We start from the raw sequence: 12,281 nt of genomic DNA on the forward strand, positions 1-12,281 counted from the left end.
CACCCATCACACCGAACCGCAATGCACCCATCACATCGAGCCGCAGCGCGCCCATCACACACTGAACCGCAGCACACACATCACACCGAACCGCAGCACACCCATCACACCGAGCCACAGCGTGCCCATCACACCGAGCCACAGCGTGCCCATCACACTGAACCGCAGCACACCCATCACACTGAACCGCAACGCACCCATCACACCGAGCCGCAGCTCACCCCATCACACCAAACCGCAGCGCGCCCATCACACCGAGCCGCAGCTCACCCCATCACACCGAACCGCAACGCACCCATCACACCCCCCGGTGCCATGCCGGCTCTACACGAAGTGGCCGCGTTCCTCCGAATGAGGGGTTGTTCTGGTCGGTGTGATAAAACGTTCATTATCTACAGCACCAAACTTCTTGTGATCCTTGAAGATGATAATATATATTCTGCTCACAACACAATCTTTTATATATTTATTCATTGTTTTTCCTTCCTCCAGCCATTGGCATTTTTTTTTAATGTTTTATGTACTTCTGGAAAACCCGATGCTGCCGTTACATCTGCTCCTGGCTTATAAACCCCCTCTAACGTTTATAACATTTATCCTGTCCCCTAATATATTCCTTTTATATCTCATGCAGCATCCTACACGCCCCGGATGATTTTGGATGTAATGGCGCCTCCACCCCCCCATACCCCAGAGTTGGAAACATATTTTTCCGTCCAATTCTTTGGGTTCGCTGAGGCATACGAGCTTCCACTGCATGTTGTGTCTGTCCAGGAGTGAATCAGAGCCGCTGCGGCAGCGGCAGCCACAGACTGAGAGCCGGCGTGTTTACGCGGGATTTTAAGGGATGTCTTATAAGCTTGGAGGGGTAATTAATGTGCCGACTAAAACGTACAGTTTGCCCCTCAAAGCACGGAGCCGACCAGGTGCTAAAGCAGAATATTCACTAAAACCATAGATTAATCTGTGCTTAACTCTGGGCAAACTGCTAATGACTTACAGAAAGTGCCAACGAGGGGGTGCTTGGGCAATTCACCATTGGGCGTGCGCCGATCCCACCGGAGATGCTTCCGGAGAATCCACGATGCCCAAAATGTGCAAATTTTCTACTATTTCCCCCAAAATTCTAGGTGTGTTTCCACTAGCGTCTACATTAGGGTCCCAGTAAGTGGGGAAGGGCTGGATGGGCTCTTCAAACCCTCTAGCGGTAGCCAACATGGACCATGGTAAGAAGACACCGCTGGGGTAAGGTTCTGACACAAGGGTGAGTCGGGGCAGATTAAACTATTTTCTGGAACCCACGTAGAACAGACCCTGGAAATGACTCTCGTGTACGTGGATCATGACGTCTCCTCAAGCGCACTCATGACTCACAACGTTAGCGATAACAGGGTGTACAAAAAAACACAAGAACATGTAAGGACTTCTGTTTCATGTCCTGCCTGGCACTGCACCCCGGGGCAATTCAGCTCATCAGTGAATCAGAGATCATGCGTTTAGTCACCGTTACACACCTGCTTTACATAGGATAAAGTCCAGCTTTGCCGGCAAAATGTGCAGCACAATCAAAACAACCTGAATACAAAGTCTCAACGCAGATGTTTTCTCTTTGATTCTTGAACCTGAAGTTATTTCTGTACCAGAAAAAGTTACAGCCTGCGGACAAAAGAAAACAAAAATGAATGTCTGAGGCCGTAACGTGTGACTGCGAGAGAGCAAAACGTTCTCAAAGTGAAATCTATAATTTATTAAGAAATAAACTCCAGCCCGATGTGTGAAGCCAGAATCTCATCTATAAGAGGTAGAGAAAACAAGCAGATACAAGACGTCGGCGGTGGCTCCACCTAGTGGTGCCTGGGGGCAACTGCATGTACCTCCTCAAGAAATACGAGATACATTCAGTATGAATTTGGGATAATTTAGCGTTGTCTACGTCTATATATAAAATTGGCAAATTTAAATATTATATTTGTCACTTTTAGTTCATTTATGGTTCCTTCATTGGATTGGAATTATTTCCAACATGTTCTTGTTATCAAGAATGGGCACCCCGGTAATTTAGTTGTGATGGTCTACAACTCTAGCAAAGCTCAGCCAGCAGCACATATACATATCCTGGCAAGGCACTAGTTATAGCGTTTTTGGTTGGTTTTTTTTATGTATATCCGGCCAGCATTTAGCCCTGCGGAAGGCAAAGCTAGAGAGTTCCAGTGAAGATTGAGGTTTGTGGACCGTCGCATGACGCACGGTGTAACCGATTACCTGCCCCGGAGCGGCTTTGTATCAAGGCACCATGTAAAATATCGCTTTCAGAAATGAAACCCAATTATAAAGTCAGATGACGGAATTCAACGGGCAAAAATCAAACAGTCTGAAAATTCCTATACTGCGGGTTTAGATGAATAGCTTGCAGGGCTTGCATTTAGTAATCGCCCGATCCCTCTCTCCGTCACAGATGTTGCAATCCTAACGAGGAGGTGCGGATGAATTCGTCCTAGAAATGACTCCCCTGTTTAGCCTTCAGCCAGAGAAAAGATTAATCAGGGTACAGAACATCGTCACATCCTTCCAAGCCTCTAATCTGCTGGAGCAGCTGCTCGATTTATTACACGGGGAGCATTACCGGGGGGCGTTATTTGCCATGCATTTTGTGCGCTCCTGGAGGCAAAGACCTATCTTCCCCGCTGCCTGAGACATCGGTAGCTGGAGGAATGTTAAAGTTCCTTGTGTGCAAACAGAGCCTACGAAGAAATGTGATATAAGCATCGTATGGAATAGGCCACACGTGGCCCCCCATGATGAACACGTAACCTTATGGGCAGCGGCTTCATTAAGATGGAATCAAATGGAAAGAAACTAATTTGTGAGAAAGAGAACTAGATGGATGCCCAAGTACCGCTGCCCAATATGGGGCAGAAACAGAGGAATGCCATCGGAAATTATTTTACTTCCGTCTTGGAACTATGTTAATAGCAAAATTTGTAAACAAAGAATAATCATTGAAGATTCGTTTTATCATGATAAATTTATATATATATATATATTTATCATGATAATAGAATTCTTGGTTGTGTTTTCTCACGCTCAACTAATGGATCCCCAGCAATGAACAGGATTACACCGACGACCTTACAGATATTAGCATTCATTTTTCCTTATTATTTGATGCTTTTGAGGATCCCTGTGGTAGGGTTACTTGCGTTCGCACGGTTAAAAGTGACACGAGCTATTGTTTAGCGGCAGTAATACCCTCCGCAGCGTTTGTCATCCAGGGTAATTGGGAAATAAATCTTGCTTCTGAGTTGCGGAGATAATAATAATTGTCAGAAAAACAGTAGTTTACTGTATATATCGGCAGCCTGCTGAGCGATAAAATCCCAGGCTTATTTCATTGCAAACATTTTACAATCCAGGTGTTTTTCTAAGAGGGATTAAAGCACCAACCGCTGCAGACCCGTTTGATCCTCTATGATAAATAATAACTTCTTAAAATCAGGTTTTCGAGATATTTCAGCCCAGCGAGTGGATTGGGCTTTAGATAAGGGCATCCAGGACTGGAGGTTACTCTTTGGAAGAGTGAATTTGGGGAGACACACAACGTGGGGTCAGCAAACAGGTGATACACATTCACAGAGGTAGCAGAAATGCCAGTTATAGCTGAGGTCGCTTCTGCCATCACCACCATATAGGTGACCTAGGTGGCTCCTAAGGGTTCTGAGCTCTTGGGGTTGTTCTACCTCCAGGTTCTAGGCTCCACTAAACAAGAACATGGAGGAGCAGGGCACCAGAGGAATTGTGCAAAAAAGTGCTAGAACGTTTAGGACTGGCCCAACCTCATCATCTTGGTTACCAGGGATAACCCTGATAGCAATTCCAGCGCTTAGAACGATACATCCGGGACCAGGTCACAATATCAGAATTCCTTCCCTTGGGTTTCCCAATCTAAGGGTCCCTGGGAAACCTGACACACTCCAGCCAACACCAACTGGGCTCTGTGGTGGACAATTTAATGATGTTCTCCAGACCTTCACAAACCTTGCCACAGACACCTTGCCGAACCCTGACTCCAGCTCCACCAATTATCACATTTTGAGCAGTTGTTGTAAATTATAGTTTGGGGTAGCCGTATTAGTCCAGTGTATAAGAATGAAAAAAAACAGAATGTTGCAGAATCTTGTAATACCTATTTTATAATAATAATATAATAGGTATTACAAGATTCTGCAACATTCTGTTGTTTTGCATTCTTGTAAATTATAAATGCTCATAAATGTGACCTTCCCTTTAGTTGCTTTAGGTCCAAGGTCATCACCCCCCCCCCCCCGCATTTAAATGTCCTAATAGGAACGTTTCTTTTTAAGATAAATAATCATTTTAGAACACAGTTGAGGAGAGGTAACAGAGCCCTTTTTGTTAAAATAAAGTCATAATCAGTAGTACAGAGCGTCTGTTGTCTCTACTTCTATTTAATTCACTGGAATGTTGTAATTTGAGTCTCAACTGGAAATAAAAGTCAATGATTAATCCCTAGAAAGGTATTTAACTGTTTTTGTTAAAGGCTGACCTGCCGTAACATTATAAATTGTACCGACTATAATTAAGAATAATGATATTATAATAATCATTTTGCATTATTTTTAATGTCACCGAATGATAAAGGCTCCTGTGTATATTCTTTACATTGTGTGATATAAGGCAGGCATCAAAGCGGCGCACGAATCTCTAGAGTGCCTGCCCGCCAGGTGGGCCTTCCTGCAGCGGCAGTAATGCGGTGCAGCGGGCCATGAAATCAAAGCCTACCATCTACTTATCTGCAGTCAAACTGCTGCTGTTTGGTATCAAAATATAATTTATTTCTTCCGTCTTGAAATACAGCAAATTATCGTTTTAACTTTCAGATAAGATAATTGGTGCTCTGCAACAATAAACAAGACATTTTTTATAGGAACGTTCTTTAACCAGAAAAAAAATGTAATAATATATATATATATATATATAAATGCATTTAAATCCAAGATATTTTTTTTTAACACTTGTTCCATATAGTGCCGCCCTATTCCACAGCGCTGTACAATTAATAAAAAGTCTCTTTTTAAAAAACAGTAAATTGCTTTACTCATTGCATGGCGATTCCACTGCATTGTAACCGAGAATGTTTCCTACAACTTTACTATGTGGTTATAGATCTTTTCTATAGACAGAGCGATAAGAGGATCAATAAGCGACGGAAATGCTTTACCTTAATCTGGGGGCCACCTGTGGCCACACATGGAACTGCAAGAGAGCAAATTTATCAATTACCCAAAATTCATGTTTCATGTTTATTTAATAATGAGTCGCATTATACGAGGATATATATATATTATGTTTAATTAGTCCTACTACTACTTAGACTGTAAACTCTGTGGGGCTGGGACTTCCTTTCCTAATGCAGAAACATATTCTGGCATGCGTTAGTCTCTCCCCCACATAACCAGGGGGCCGATCGCTCTCCTGGGAGATTAGGCCTTCCCGGTGTGTTAGTTTATTGGGCCGGTGACCTGGCAGATCTCTGTTCTCCCCAAGCAGCTGATTTAATCCCGGGATAGGACGTCATATTCCGCTTCAGAGAAAGAAGAGTGGTCGGCTGAGGGTGCTGCCCAGGGCCAAGCCTAGGGCAGCGCCAGTGGTAAATATGTCTCTGTCCCAACGTATTCACACTTATTGTAACCCGAACGTTAATATTTTTGTGAATAAAGAAAGATTTACAAACATGCTTTTTGTGTTACAAATAAAACCAGATCAGACGCTCTCTCTGAAAGGGCTCCTGGTTAGCTTTAGGTATTTTTTAGAGACTAAAAGGAGTCCATTTTTTTAAATGTAGAAGAATCCCCATTCCGTGACTTTGGCTCAAAATAAGGGGTTACTTCCTAAAATCACAGGTACCAGAGTGCAGAATATGATGGTGCTATATCACCCAAAAAAACCAATGATTAACAGGTCAACCCCGCTTTACGAAGTGCTTTTGTATCAAAGAAATAATGCTGTAACATTGCAAGGATAGGCAAATAACTGCCCTTCCAGGTGCAACAAACTAAACTCCTGTCATGTCTAAAGTGGCCGTTTATTACCCCGACAGCCCTACTAAAAAATGCATATTGTTTAAGTAATTTAACACGTAGTCTTTAAATATAAAAAAGTACTTAAGCGTAGGGAGAAGCGGCAGCGTTTCTCTTCCTCGATGGTATGATGATTCTCAAAACCCATTGGCTGCTCAAAGTGGCAGGAAAAGGGTTCCCTTCTGCAGAACACATCTCCTGCTTGGAAAATACCCGGGGGGGGGGGTACGGGCAAGGGGGCAAATGCATATTGGGAGATTCTGCAGAACCCCGCTCTGCATTTGTAAGGGGAAATACAGCAGAAATTTAAAAGGTCCTCTCAGCTATTATATTCATTCAAGTTAATATGAAGTGACAGACTCGCCTAATTCAGGTTGTGTGATAGGAGCTGTAGTCTCAGCTGGTGAAGCAATGCTAGATTGCCTACAACTGTTCTGAGCCTGATGGGAGTTGTAGTCACAACAGATATAGTGGCATTCGGTTGGATACTTTTTTTATCATCTCCATTGCCAGATCCAACGAAAAACTCATGCTGTTGCTGGGCAACCCATGTGATGAACTATTGTAGCTGACAAAATGGAACGGATGCGGACCCTGATAGGACTTGTAGTTGTGGCAGAGGATTGCACGTTTGAATTTGCCAAACAGGTGACCTGCAATCCTCATGTTGACCACTGGGGGCGCTCACAGTGACCCTCGGTTGGATGTCCAGAAGGGTTGCGCATTCTGATTGGCTGTCGAGTCTTTCCTTTGGACACAATGGTCGTTCTGCCAAAAAAAACGTAGACCATCAATACGAATTAACTCAATTATCCCGTTTATTAATTATCTGCTACCCCGACAACCAGCGGGGATACCCCGAGAGCCCCAGCCGTCTGCCAAACGCCTTGAACTCTCGCTTCCTACGCAGCGAGGGACCAATCAGCGACCGCTGTTCTGCAGTTGCTAGGCAGTTTATGCTAATGAAGGCAAAGCCACCATCTCTGCAGCTACCATTCTGAGGTAAGCACAGGTTGGGAATTTCCATTAAAATGGCATAATGTGGGGAATGGACGCCAGAGGCGGGGGCCCCGGCGGCTCCCAGACACCCCGAGGTAAGTCGGGGCGCGGGTGGGGATGGTGAGAAGCTGTTCGGACCCCTCTGATGTGATTCTGGTTTCTTCGCCGTCCCTATTCCGTTCTGGGCTGTGGGTCGGAAAGGGGGTTGTTGTCGTTTTAGTCCCACCCAAAATGGCGCTGTCGTTACTTTCCCCCGCAACCGAGGGTGGCTGGCGGCCGTTTCCTAGCCTTTTCAGCCCTGTCAGTGACGGCTGTGGGAGAGGGAGGCCGGTGGGTAAAGCGGGGAGTGGGTTTCTCGGCCTTGTTGTGAGCGTCTGTTCCCCCGCTGCACGGCCCTCGGTGGTATAGTCCACCCCCCGCCCCTTTGGAGCCGTTGGGACGCCGCACATTACCCCGCCAGACCGGGGGGAGACGCGGCCCTCTCAAGGGAGGAAGGGGGTGAATACCGGAGATGCATGGTGAGGGAGGGCGAGAAGCAGGCGTGACCCAGAAAACTGACGGAGTAAGGAGTGTACGGCCGCCATGCCAGTAATCCCGTGATACAAGGGTGGCTGGCATCCGCGATTTGCTGTAACACCCCCCCACCCCACAACATGGGGCTGACCGCAACCTGAGGGGAGCCTTTCCCGCCCTTTCTCTCCTTCATGTGTCCTGTTTCAGATGTCTGCAATGGGCTGTGGTACACTGGAGGCCTGGGACCAGGAGAAACTGAGCTCCATCCCCCATCATGAACCTGCTTCCAGGGGCTACACTCTAGACAGGTCACGTCCACTCAGGAGGCCAATTACCTCAAAACGTGCAGTTTTACACCCAGGGGCCACATAAACCGCCTGCCCTCTGTCACACCAACCTTAGATATACTGAACGCCTCCTTACAGGCAGTAACCCTCTTACCAAGTTAGTGTAATGGATTCCGTGTACATGGCACGGGCAATCACGTGTAACGGTGTGCCTGGACAGTGAACATTTTCCAGGGGATCACATGTTAATGATATCCTGATATTACATGTTATAGACGGTCACAAGTTAGCATGATAAACACCATATGTGATATGACAATCACACGGTACAGGCGATTGCGTATCAGTAGAGGGGATTGTGCATTACTGTCATTCCCGGGAGTCTCTGAGGGTTTGCCCCAGTTTCTGGGTGAAGGCGTTAGATTCTCTGGGTCACACAGTCTGGATCTGACTCCTTCCTGTTCTACCCGCTGTGATCATATATAAGAGTCCCAGTCGGTGCTTTTGCTCCCAGTATGTTATGGTTGATATTCCTGCCTGAACGTAGGTGACTTAGTTAAGTGAGTCTTTAAATAATCTCAAGGTTTCCATGACGACCGGTATTAGAGCCATTTGGGTAGCACATTTGGTGAGTCGCTGCATACAAGCTTTACAATGGGGTATTAAAGGGTTAATATTCAAGAGTCTTGGGGTCGCTCGTTTAGAGGGAGGGATGTGTTCGCTCGATGTACAGAACTACATGCGCGATATTAAGTCGTATAAAGAAACCTTATGACACGATGCATTGGCGGTGATGTTGCGGCTGCCCCCAATGCATTATGGGACTGTGTAGATCATGGCGTGCGTAGCGATGGTGAACTTTGGGACTTGGTGCAGATACTTTGTTTTACCCCATGAGAGGCAAATAGCACAATCATATATGTTACGTATTACCCCAACTATCCTGACATGTCTCACCCGGCCGTTACATGGATGTTTTCCCGCCAGGGTGAAGGACCCGATAGGTTCAGTAGTGACAATAGCAACCAATTTAAACATTCCTTCTGATTGGACCATTCTGTTGGTTGCCATGGTAATAAGGATACTTGACATAACTGCAGAATTTATACGTTCCAGCATATAAATAAGGCCTTAAGGAACGATGTGTGGCCCCTAAGCACTGCAAATCCCAGCGGATGCTTTTACTTTCTTCTCTTTCTCTTCATTATTGTGCATAGAATAGCGGAGGAATTTCATTGTCAGCGATGCAGTTTCTGCTAAATTTGCACAATCGCATTTCATCTTAATTAATAAATACAGGTTGCTGCCGCGTGGTATGTAGGACGAGCCATGCCGGACCTTATTGGGATGATTGGAAGCCCTGCCTTTCGTTTTGCTTTAGCGTATCTATATTAAGCAGATGCCTGGTCTTGTAGGGTAGTTTTTTGTAAGATACGGTTACCCAGGTTATGGAATAAAACCCCTGCGGATGGTGTCTGTAAAATTACTTTCTGTGAGCGCAATACCAGCTGCAGGGCCGTTAGCTAAAGGCTGGACAGCGCGATTAAGGCGAGCGTGCGTGTGTGTGTTAGATGGTGCTTTGTGGAGGAGCATTCTTGTAGTGAAGCCCTTTAATGTACAATACTTGGCGCCTCCTGTCTACTGAAACCATTACACTCCAGAAACAATGGCTCCCCATTTGATAATGTTTATAAGGAGTTATTTTTAGCCCTTCATTATTGAACAAGAAGCCATGTTAATTGTGACTAATGGGAACTTTGCACTTATACAGAGTTTTGGATGTACTCTAGAGAGAGAATTTAATACATCACCAAAGTCTTTACTGTACTGTTTAAGTGGATCTTATTTTAATGTACCGGGGAGGTAAAAAAAAAAAAAGGCAGAACGTACCCTGCTGTGCATAAGTAACAGAAATGCTTTCTTTGCAAGATACAAATAGATCTGTAACGTCTGCCGCCTTTTATAAAGCTCGCCTACAGCGCTGAGTACAGTGGCAGACAGTGGAGAAACCTGCATAAATTATTAACTCCCTTCTCATTGCTCCTCCCATGGCTGCCAGAGCCCAATCAGCTTCCTCCAAGGGGCAGGGTAACTATCCTGTGATAAGTAGTTCCGATGACTGCTCCACACTCATTATTATTATTATTATTTATTATTAAATTAAAGCTCTGAATAAATATACATATATTTGATATAAACTATTACACAGGCCTTAATACGATCCTCTCCCAGACTTAATTCCAACCTGGATCTGTTAATCGAAGGAAGTTAATTCCATAGATAATTGTTAAACCCTTTTGAATTCCGGTTACTGCAACATGTTTTATTATTGAGTTAAAATGAGGGGATTAAAAGTAATTCTTATTAACAATTCATCCTTCGGCCTCACGGACCGTTACCCGGCTGATACCCCGGTATTATTTGCTCCCTTTCCAGCTTCCAGAATTAAAGAATGTTTTCTTTACAATTTTCTTTTTACATGTTTTCTGCAGAATGCACAGAATTAGCTACGTCAGTGTGTAAGAGTCTCTTTTCCAGCGATCAATAATTAATGTCAAAGAGCCATATACATTAATCATTTGCTGCCTCAGAAATGCTAGATAGGTGTGTGGAGAAAACAGAGGAGATCTCTGGCCGTAACCCATAGAGCAGAAAACACGTTTACCCGGCCCTGGCAGCGGGACCCCCGCCGGTCCCTTCTATCAGCCAGAGGCATCTGGGAGCGAAGAAGCTCGTTCCGGACGCCTCGATTTAAGAACGTTCCTTACCTTAAACATCACCTTAACATCATCTTATAGCTGTCTGGAGCCATTTGTGGTTCGAGTAAATAACCAGCATTCCATGATATTAATTGTTAGAATGTGAGCAGCTGTCACGTTACAATGCTTGTCCTCTAGAGAGAGAGAGAGAGAATTCAGATTTATTAAATATAAAACTCAGACCCCGGCTAATGACTCCATAGATCCCGATTCTGCCCTCTGTGGGCCTATTGGGTAGCTGCCCGTCATTCGAAATCGGGAATAATGTTCACGGAGTTGTGATGGACACCTTTTGTTCTTTATGTATCTGGTATTTCCTGCACGGATGATAAAGCGTTTGCAAGTGGCTCTGCATGGTAACCATTTAAAGTCTGGATTATAGGTTTGTTGTTAGCTGTCTGTCATTCAATGGTTAATACAGAATTACTGGCCTTTAAACTCAATTTGTTCTTCCCAGTCTTTTTTTTTTTTTCTTTTCTTCTGGAAAGCCTCAGATCTCTAAAGAAAATAAATGGTAAAAAGCTGTCATCTGTGCACTTGAAATCGTGTCTGGTTTAATTCCTCTAAGCATTCGTTTTTTTCCCCAAATCGATACACTGACAGCCCTTCTGAAAGCTCTCGGTGCGGATGCCGGAGAATAGGGTTTTTTTTTTTGTTTTTTTTTTAAGAGCGCCAGAAAGTACAGGATCATTATTTGCAACCTCATTGTAAAAAATTCATCATCTGGCCAAAAAGGCTCAGTAGCGCGGTTCCCATGTCTTCAGATAATGAATTGGCGAGGCAGGCGCGGGTGGCATTTTCTGCGTAGGAGGCAGCAGCAGGAGCTGGACGCAATACACTTGCCTGTTACTCGTGATTATAATGCTTGTTTTCCCATAGAAGCTTCTATGCGGCGGTATATACTGTATGTATTACACATATGGAGAGCCAAATCACAGAATGCTTTGGGATCATTTCCAGGGTCCTCACGTAGCAATTCAGCACGTAAAGTAGTTTCCATCGGTTGTGAATTCCCCAGCAGTACTGCCCATACTGTACAGATCCATATAACTTCATAATCATCATTATCGCTCCCCGCTACATTTTCTATAAAAGAGCTACAAGTTAAATAACCGCTATGGAGCACCTGCTTAAATTCTTACAAATGTACAAGAAATGGGATGAGTATTTAACGCGCGCTGCATTTTGTGCAGTTCCTCCAACACCCTCTGATATGAAGATTTTGGTTAAGTTGTCTAGACTGTTAGCTGCTGGCTAGTATTTATTTTGGGTCCAAAATGGGTCAGTGTAAAGTATTTCCCAAATTTATATTGTTAATTATATTATTATTATAGATGATTAAATAACCAGAATATGTTTTGGGTATGAGCATGCACGCTAACACTGGGTTTTAAAGACACATCACATTACAGAGTGTCTTTAGTATGAGCCGGTTTTAAGCCCAGTACATGTATGAAGGAAGCAGGTTAATAATGGCGGCGCGTTCCGTGTGCCGATCTCAAGCTCAGCTGAAATACAGTCTTTACCAGGTCTGCAGAAAGTCAAGTACACTCCATGGAATAATCTCGCTGAGCTGCATGACCGCTTCTTGCCTGAACCAATCAACATCAAACGTGTGATTAAAC

This window comes from Sceloporus occidentalis, unplaced genomic scaffold, assembly GCF_023333645.1.
Source record: "Sceloporus occidentalis isolate IW3139 unplaced genomic scaffold, rSceOcc1.0.p SCAF_66, whole genome shotgun sequence".
Taxonomy (NCBI): Eukaryota; Metazoa; Chordata; class Lepidosauria; order Squamata; family Phrynosomatidae; genus Sceloporus; species Sceloporus occidentalis.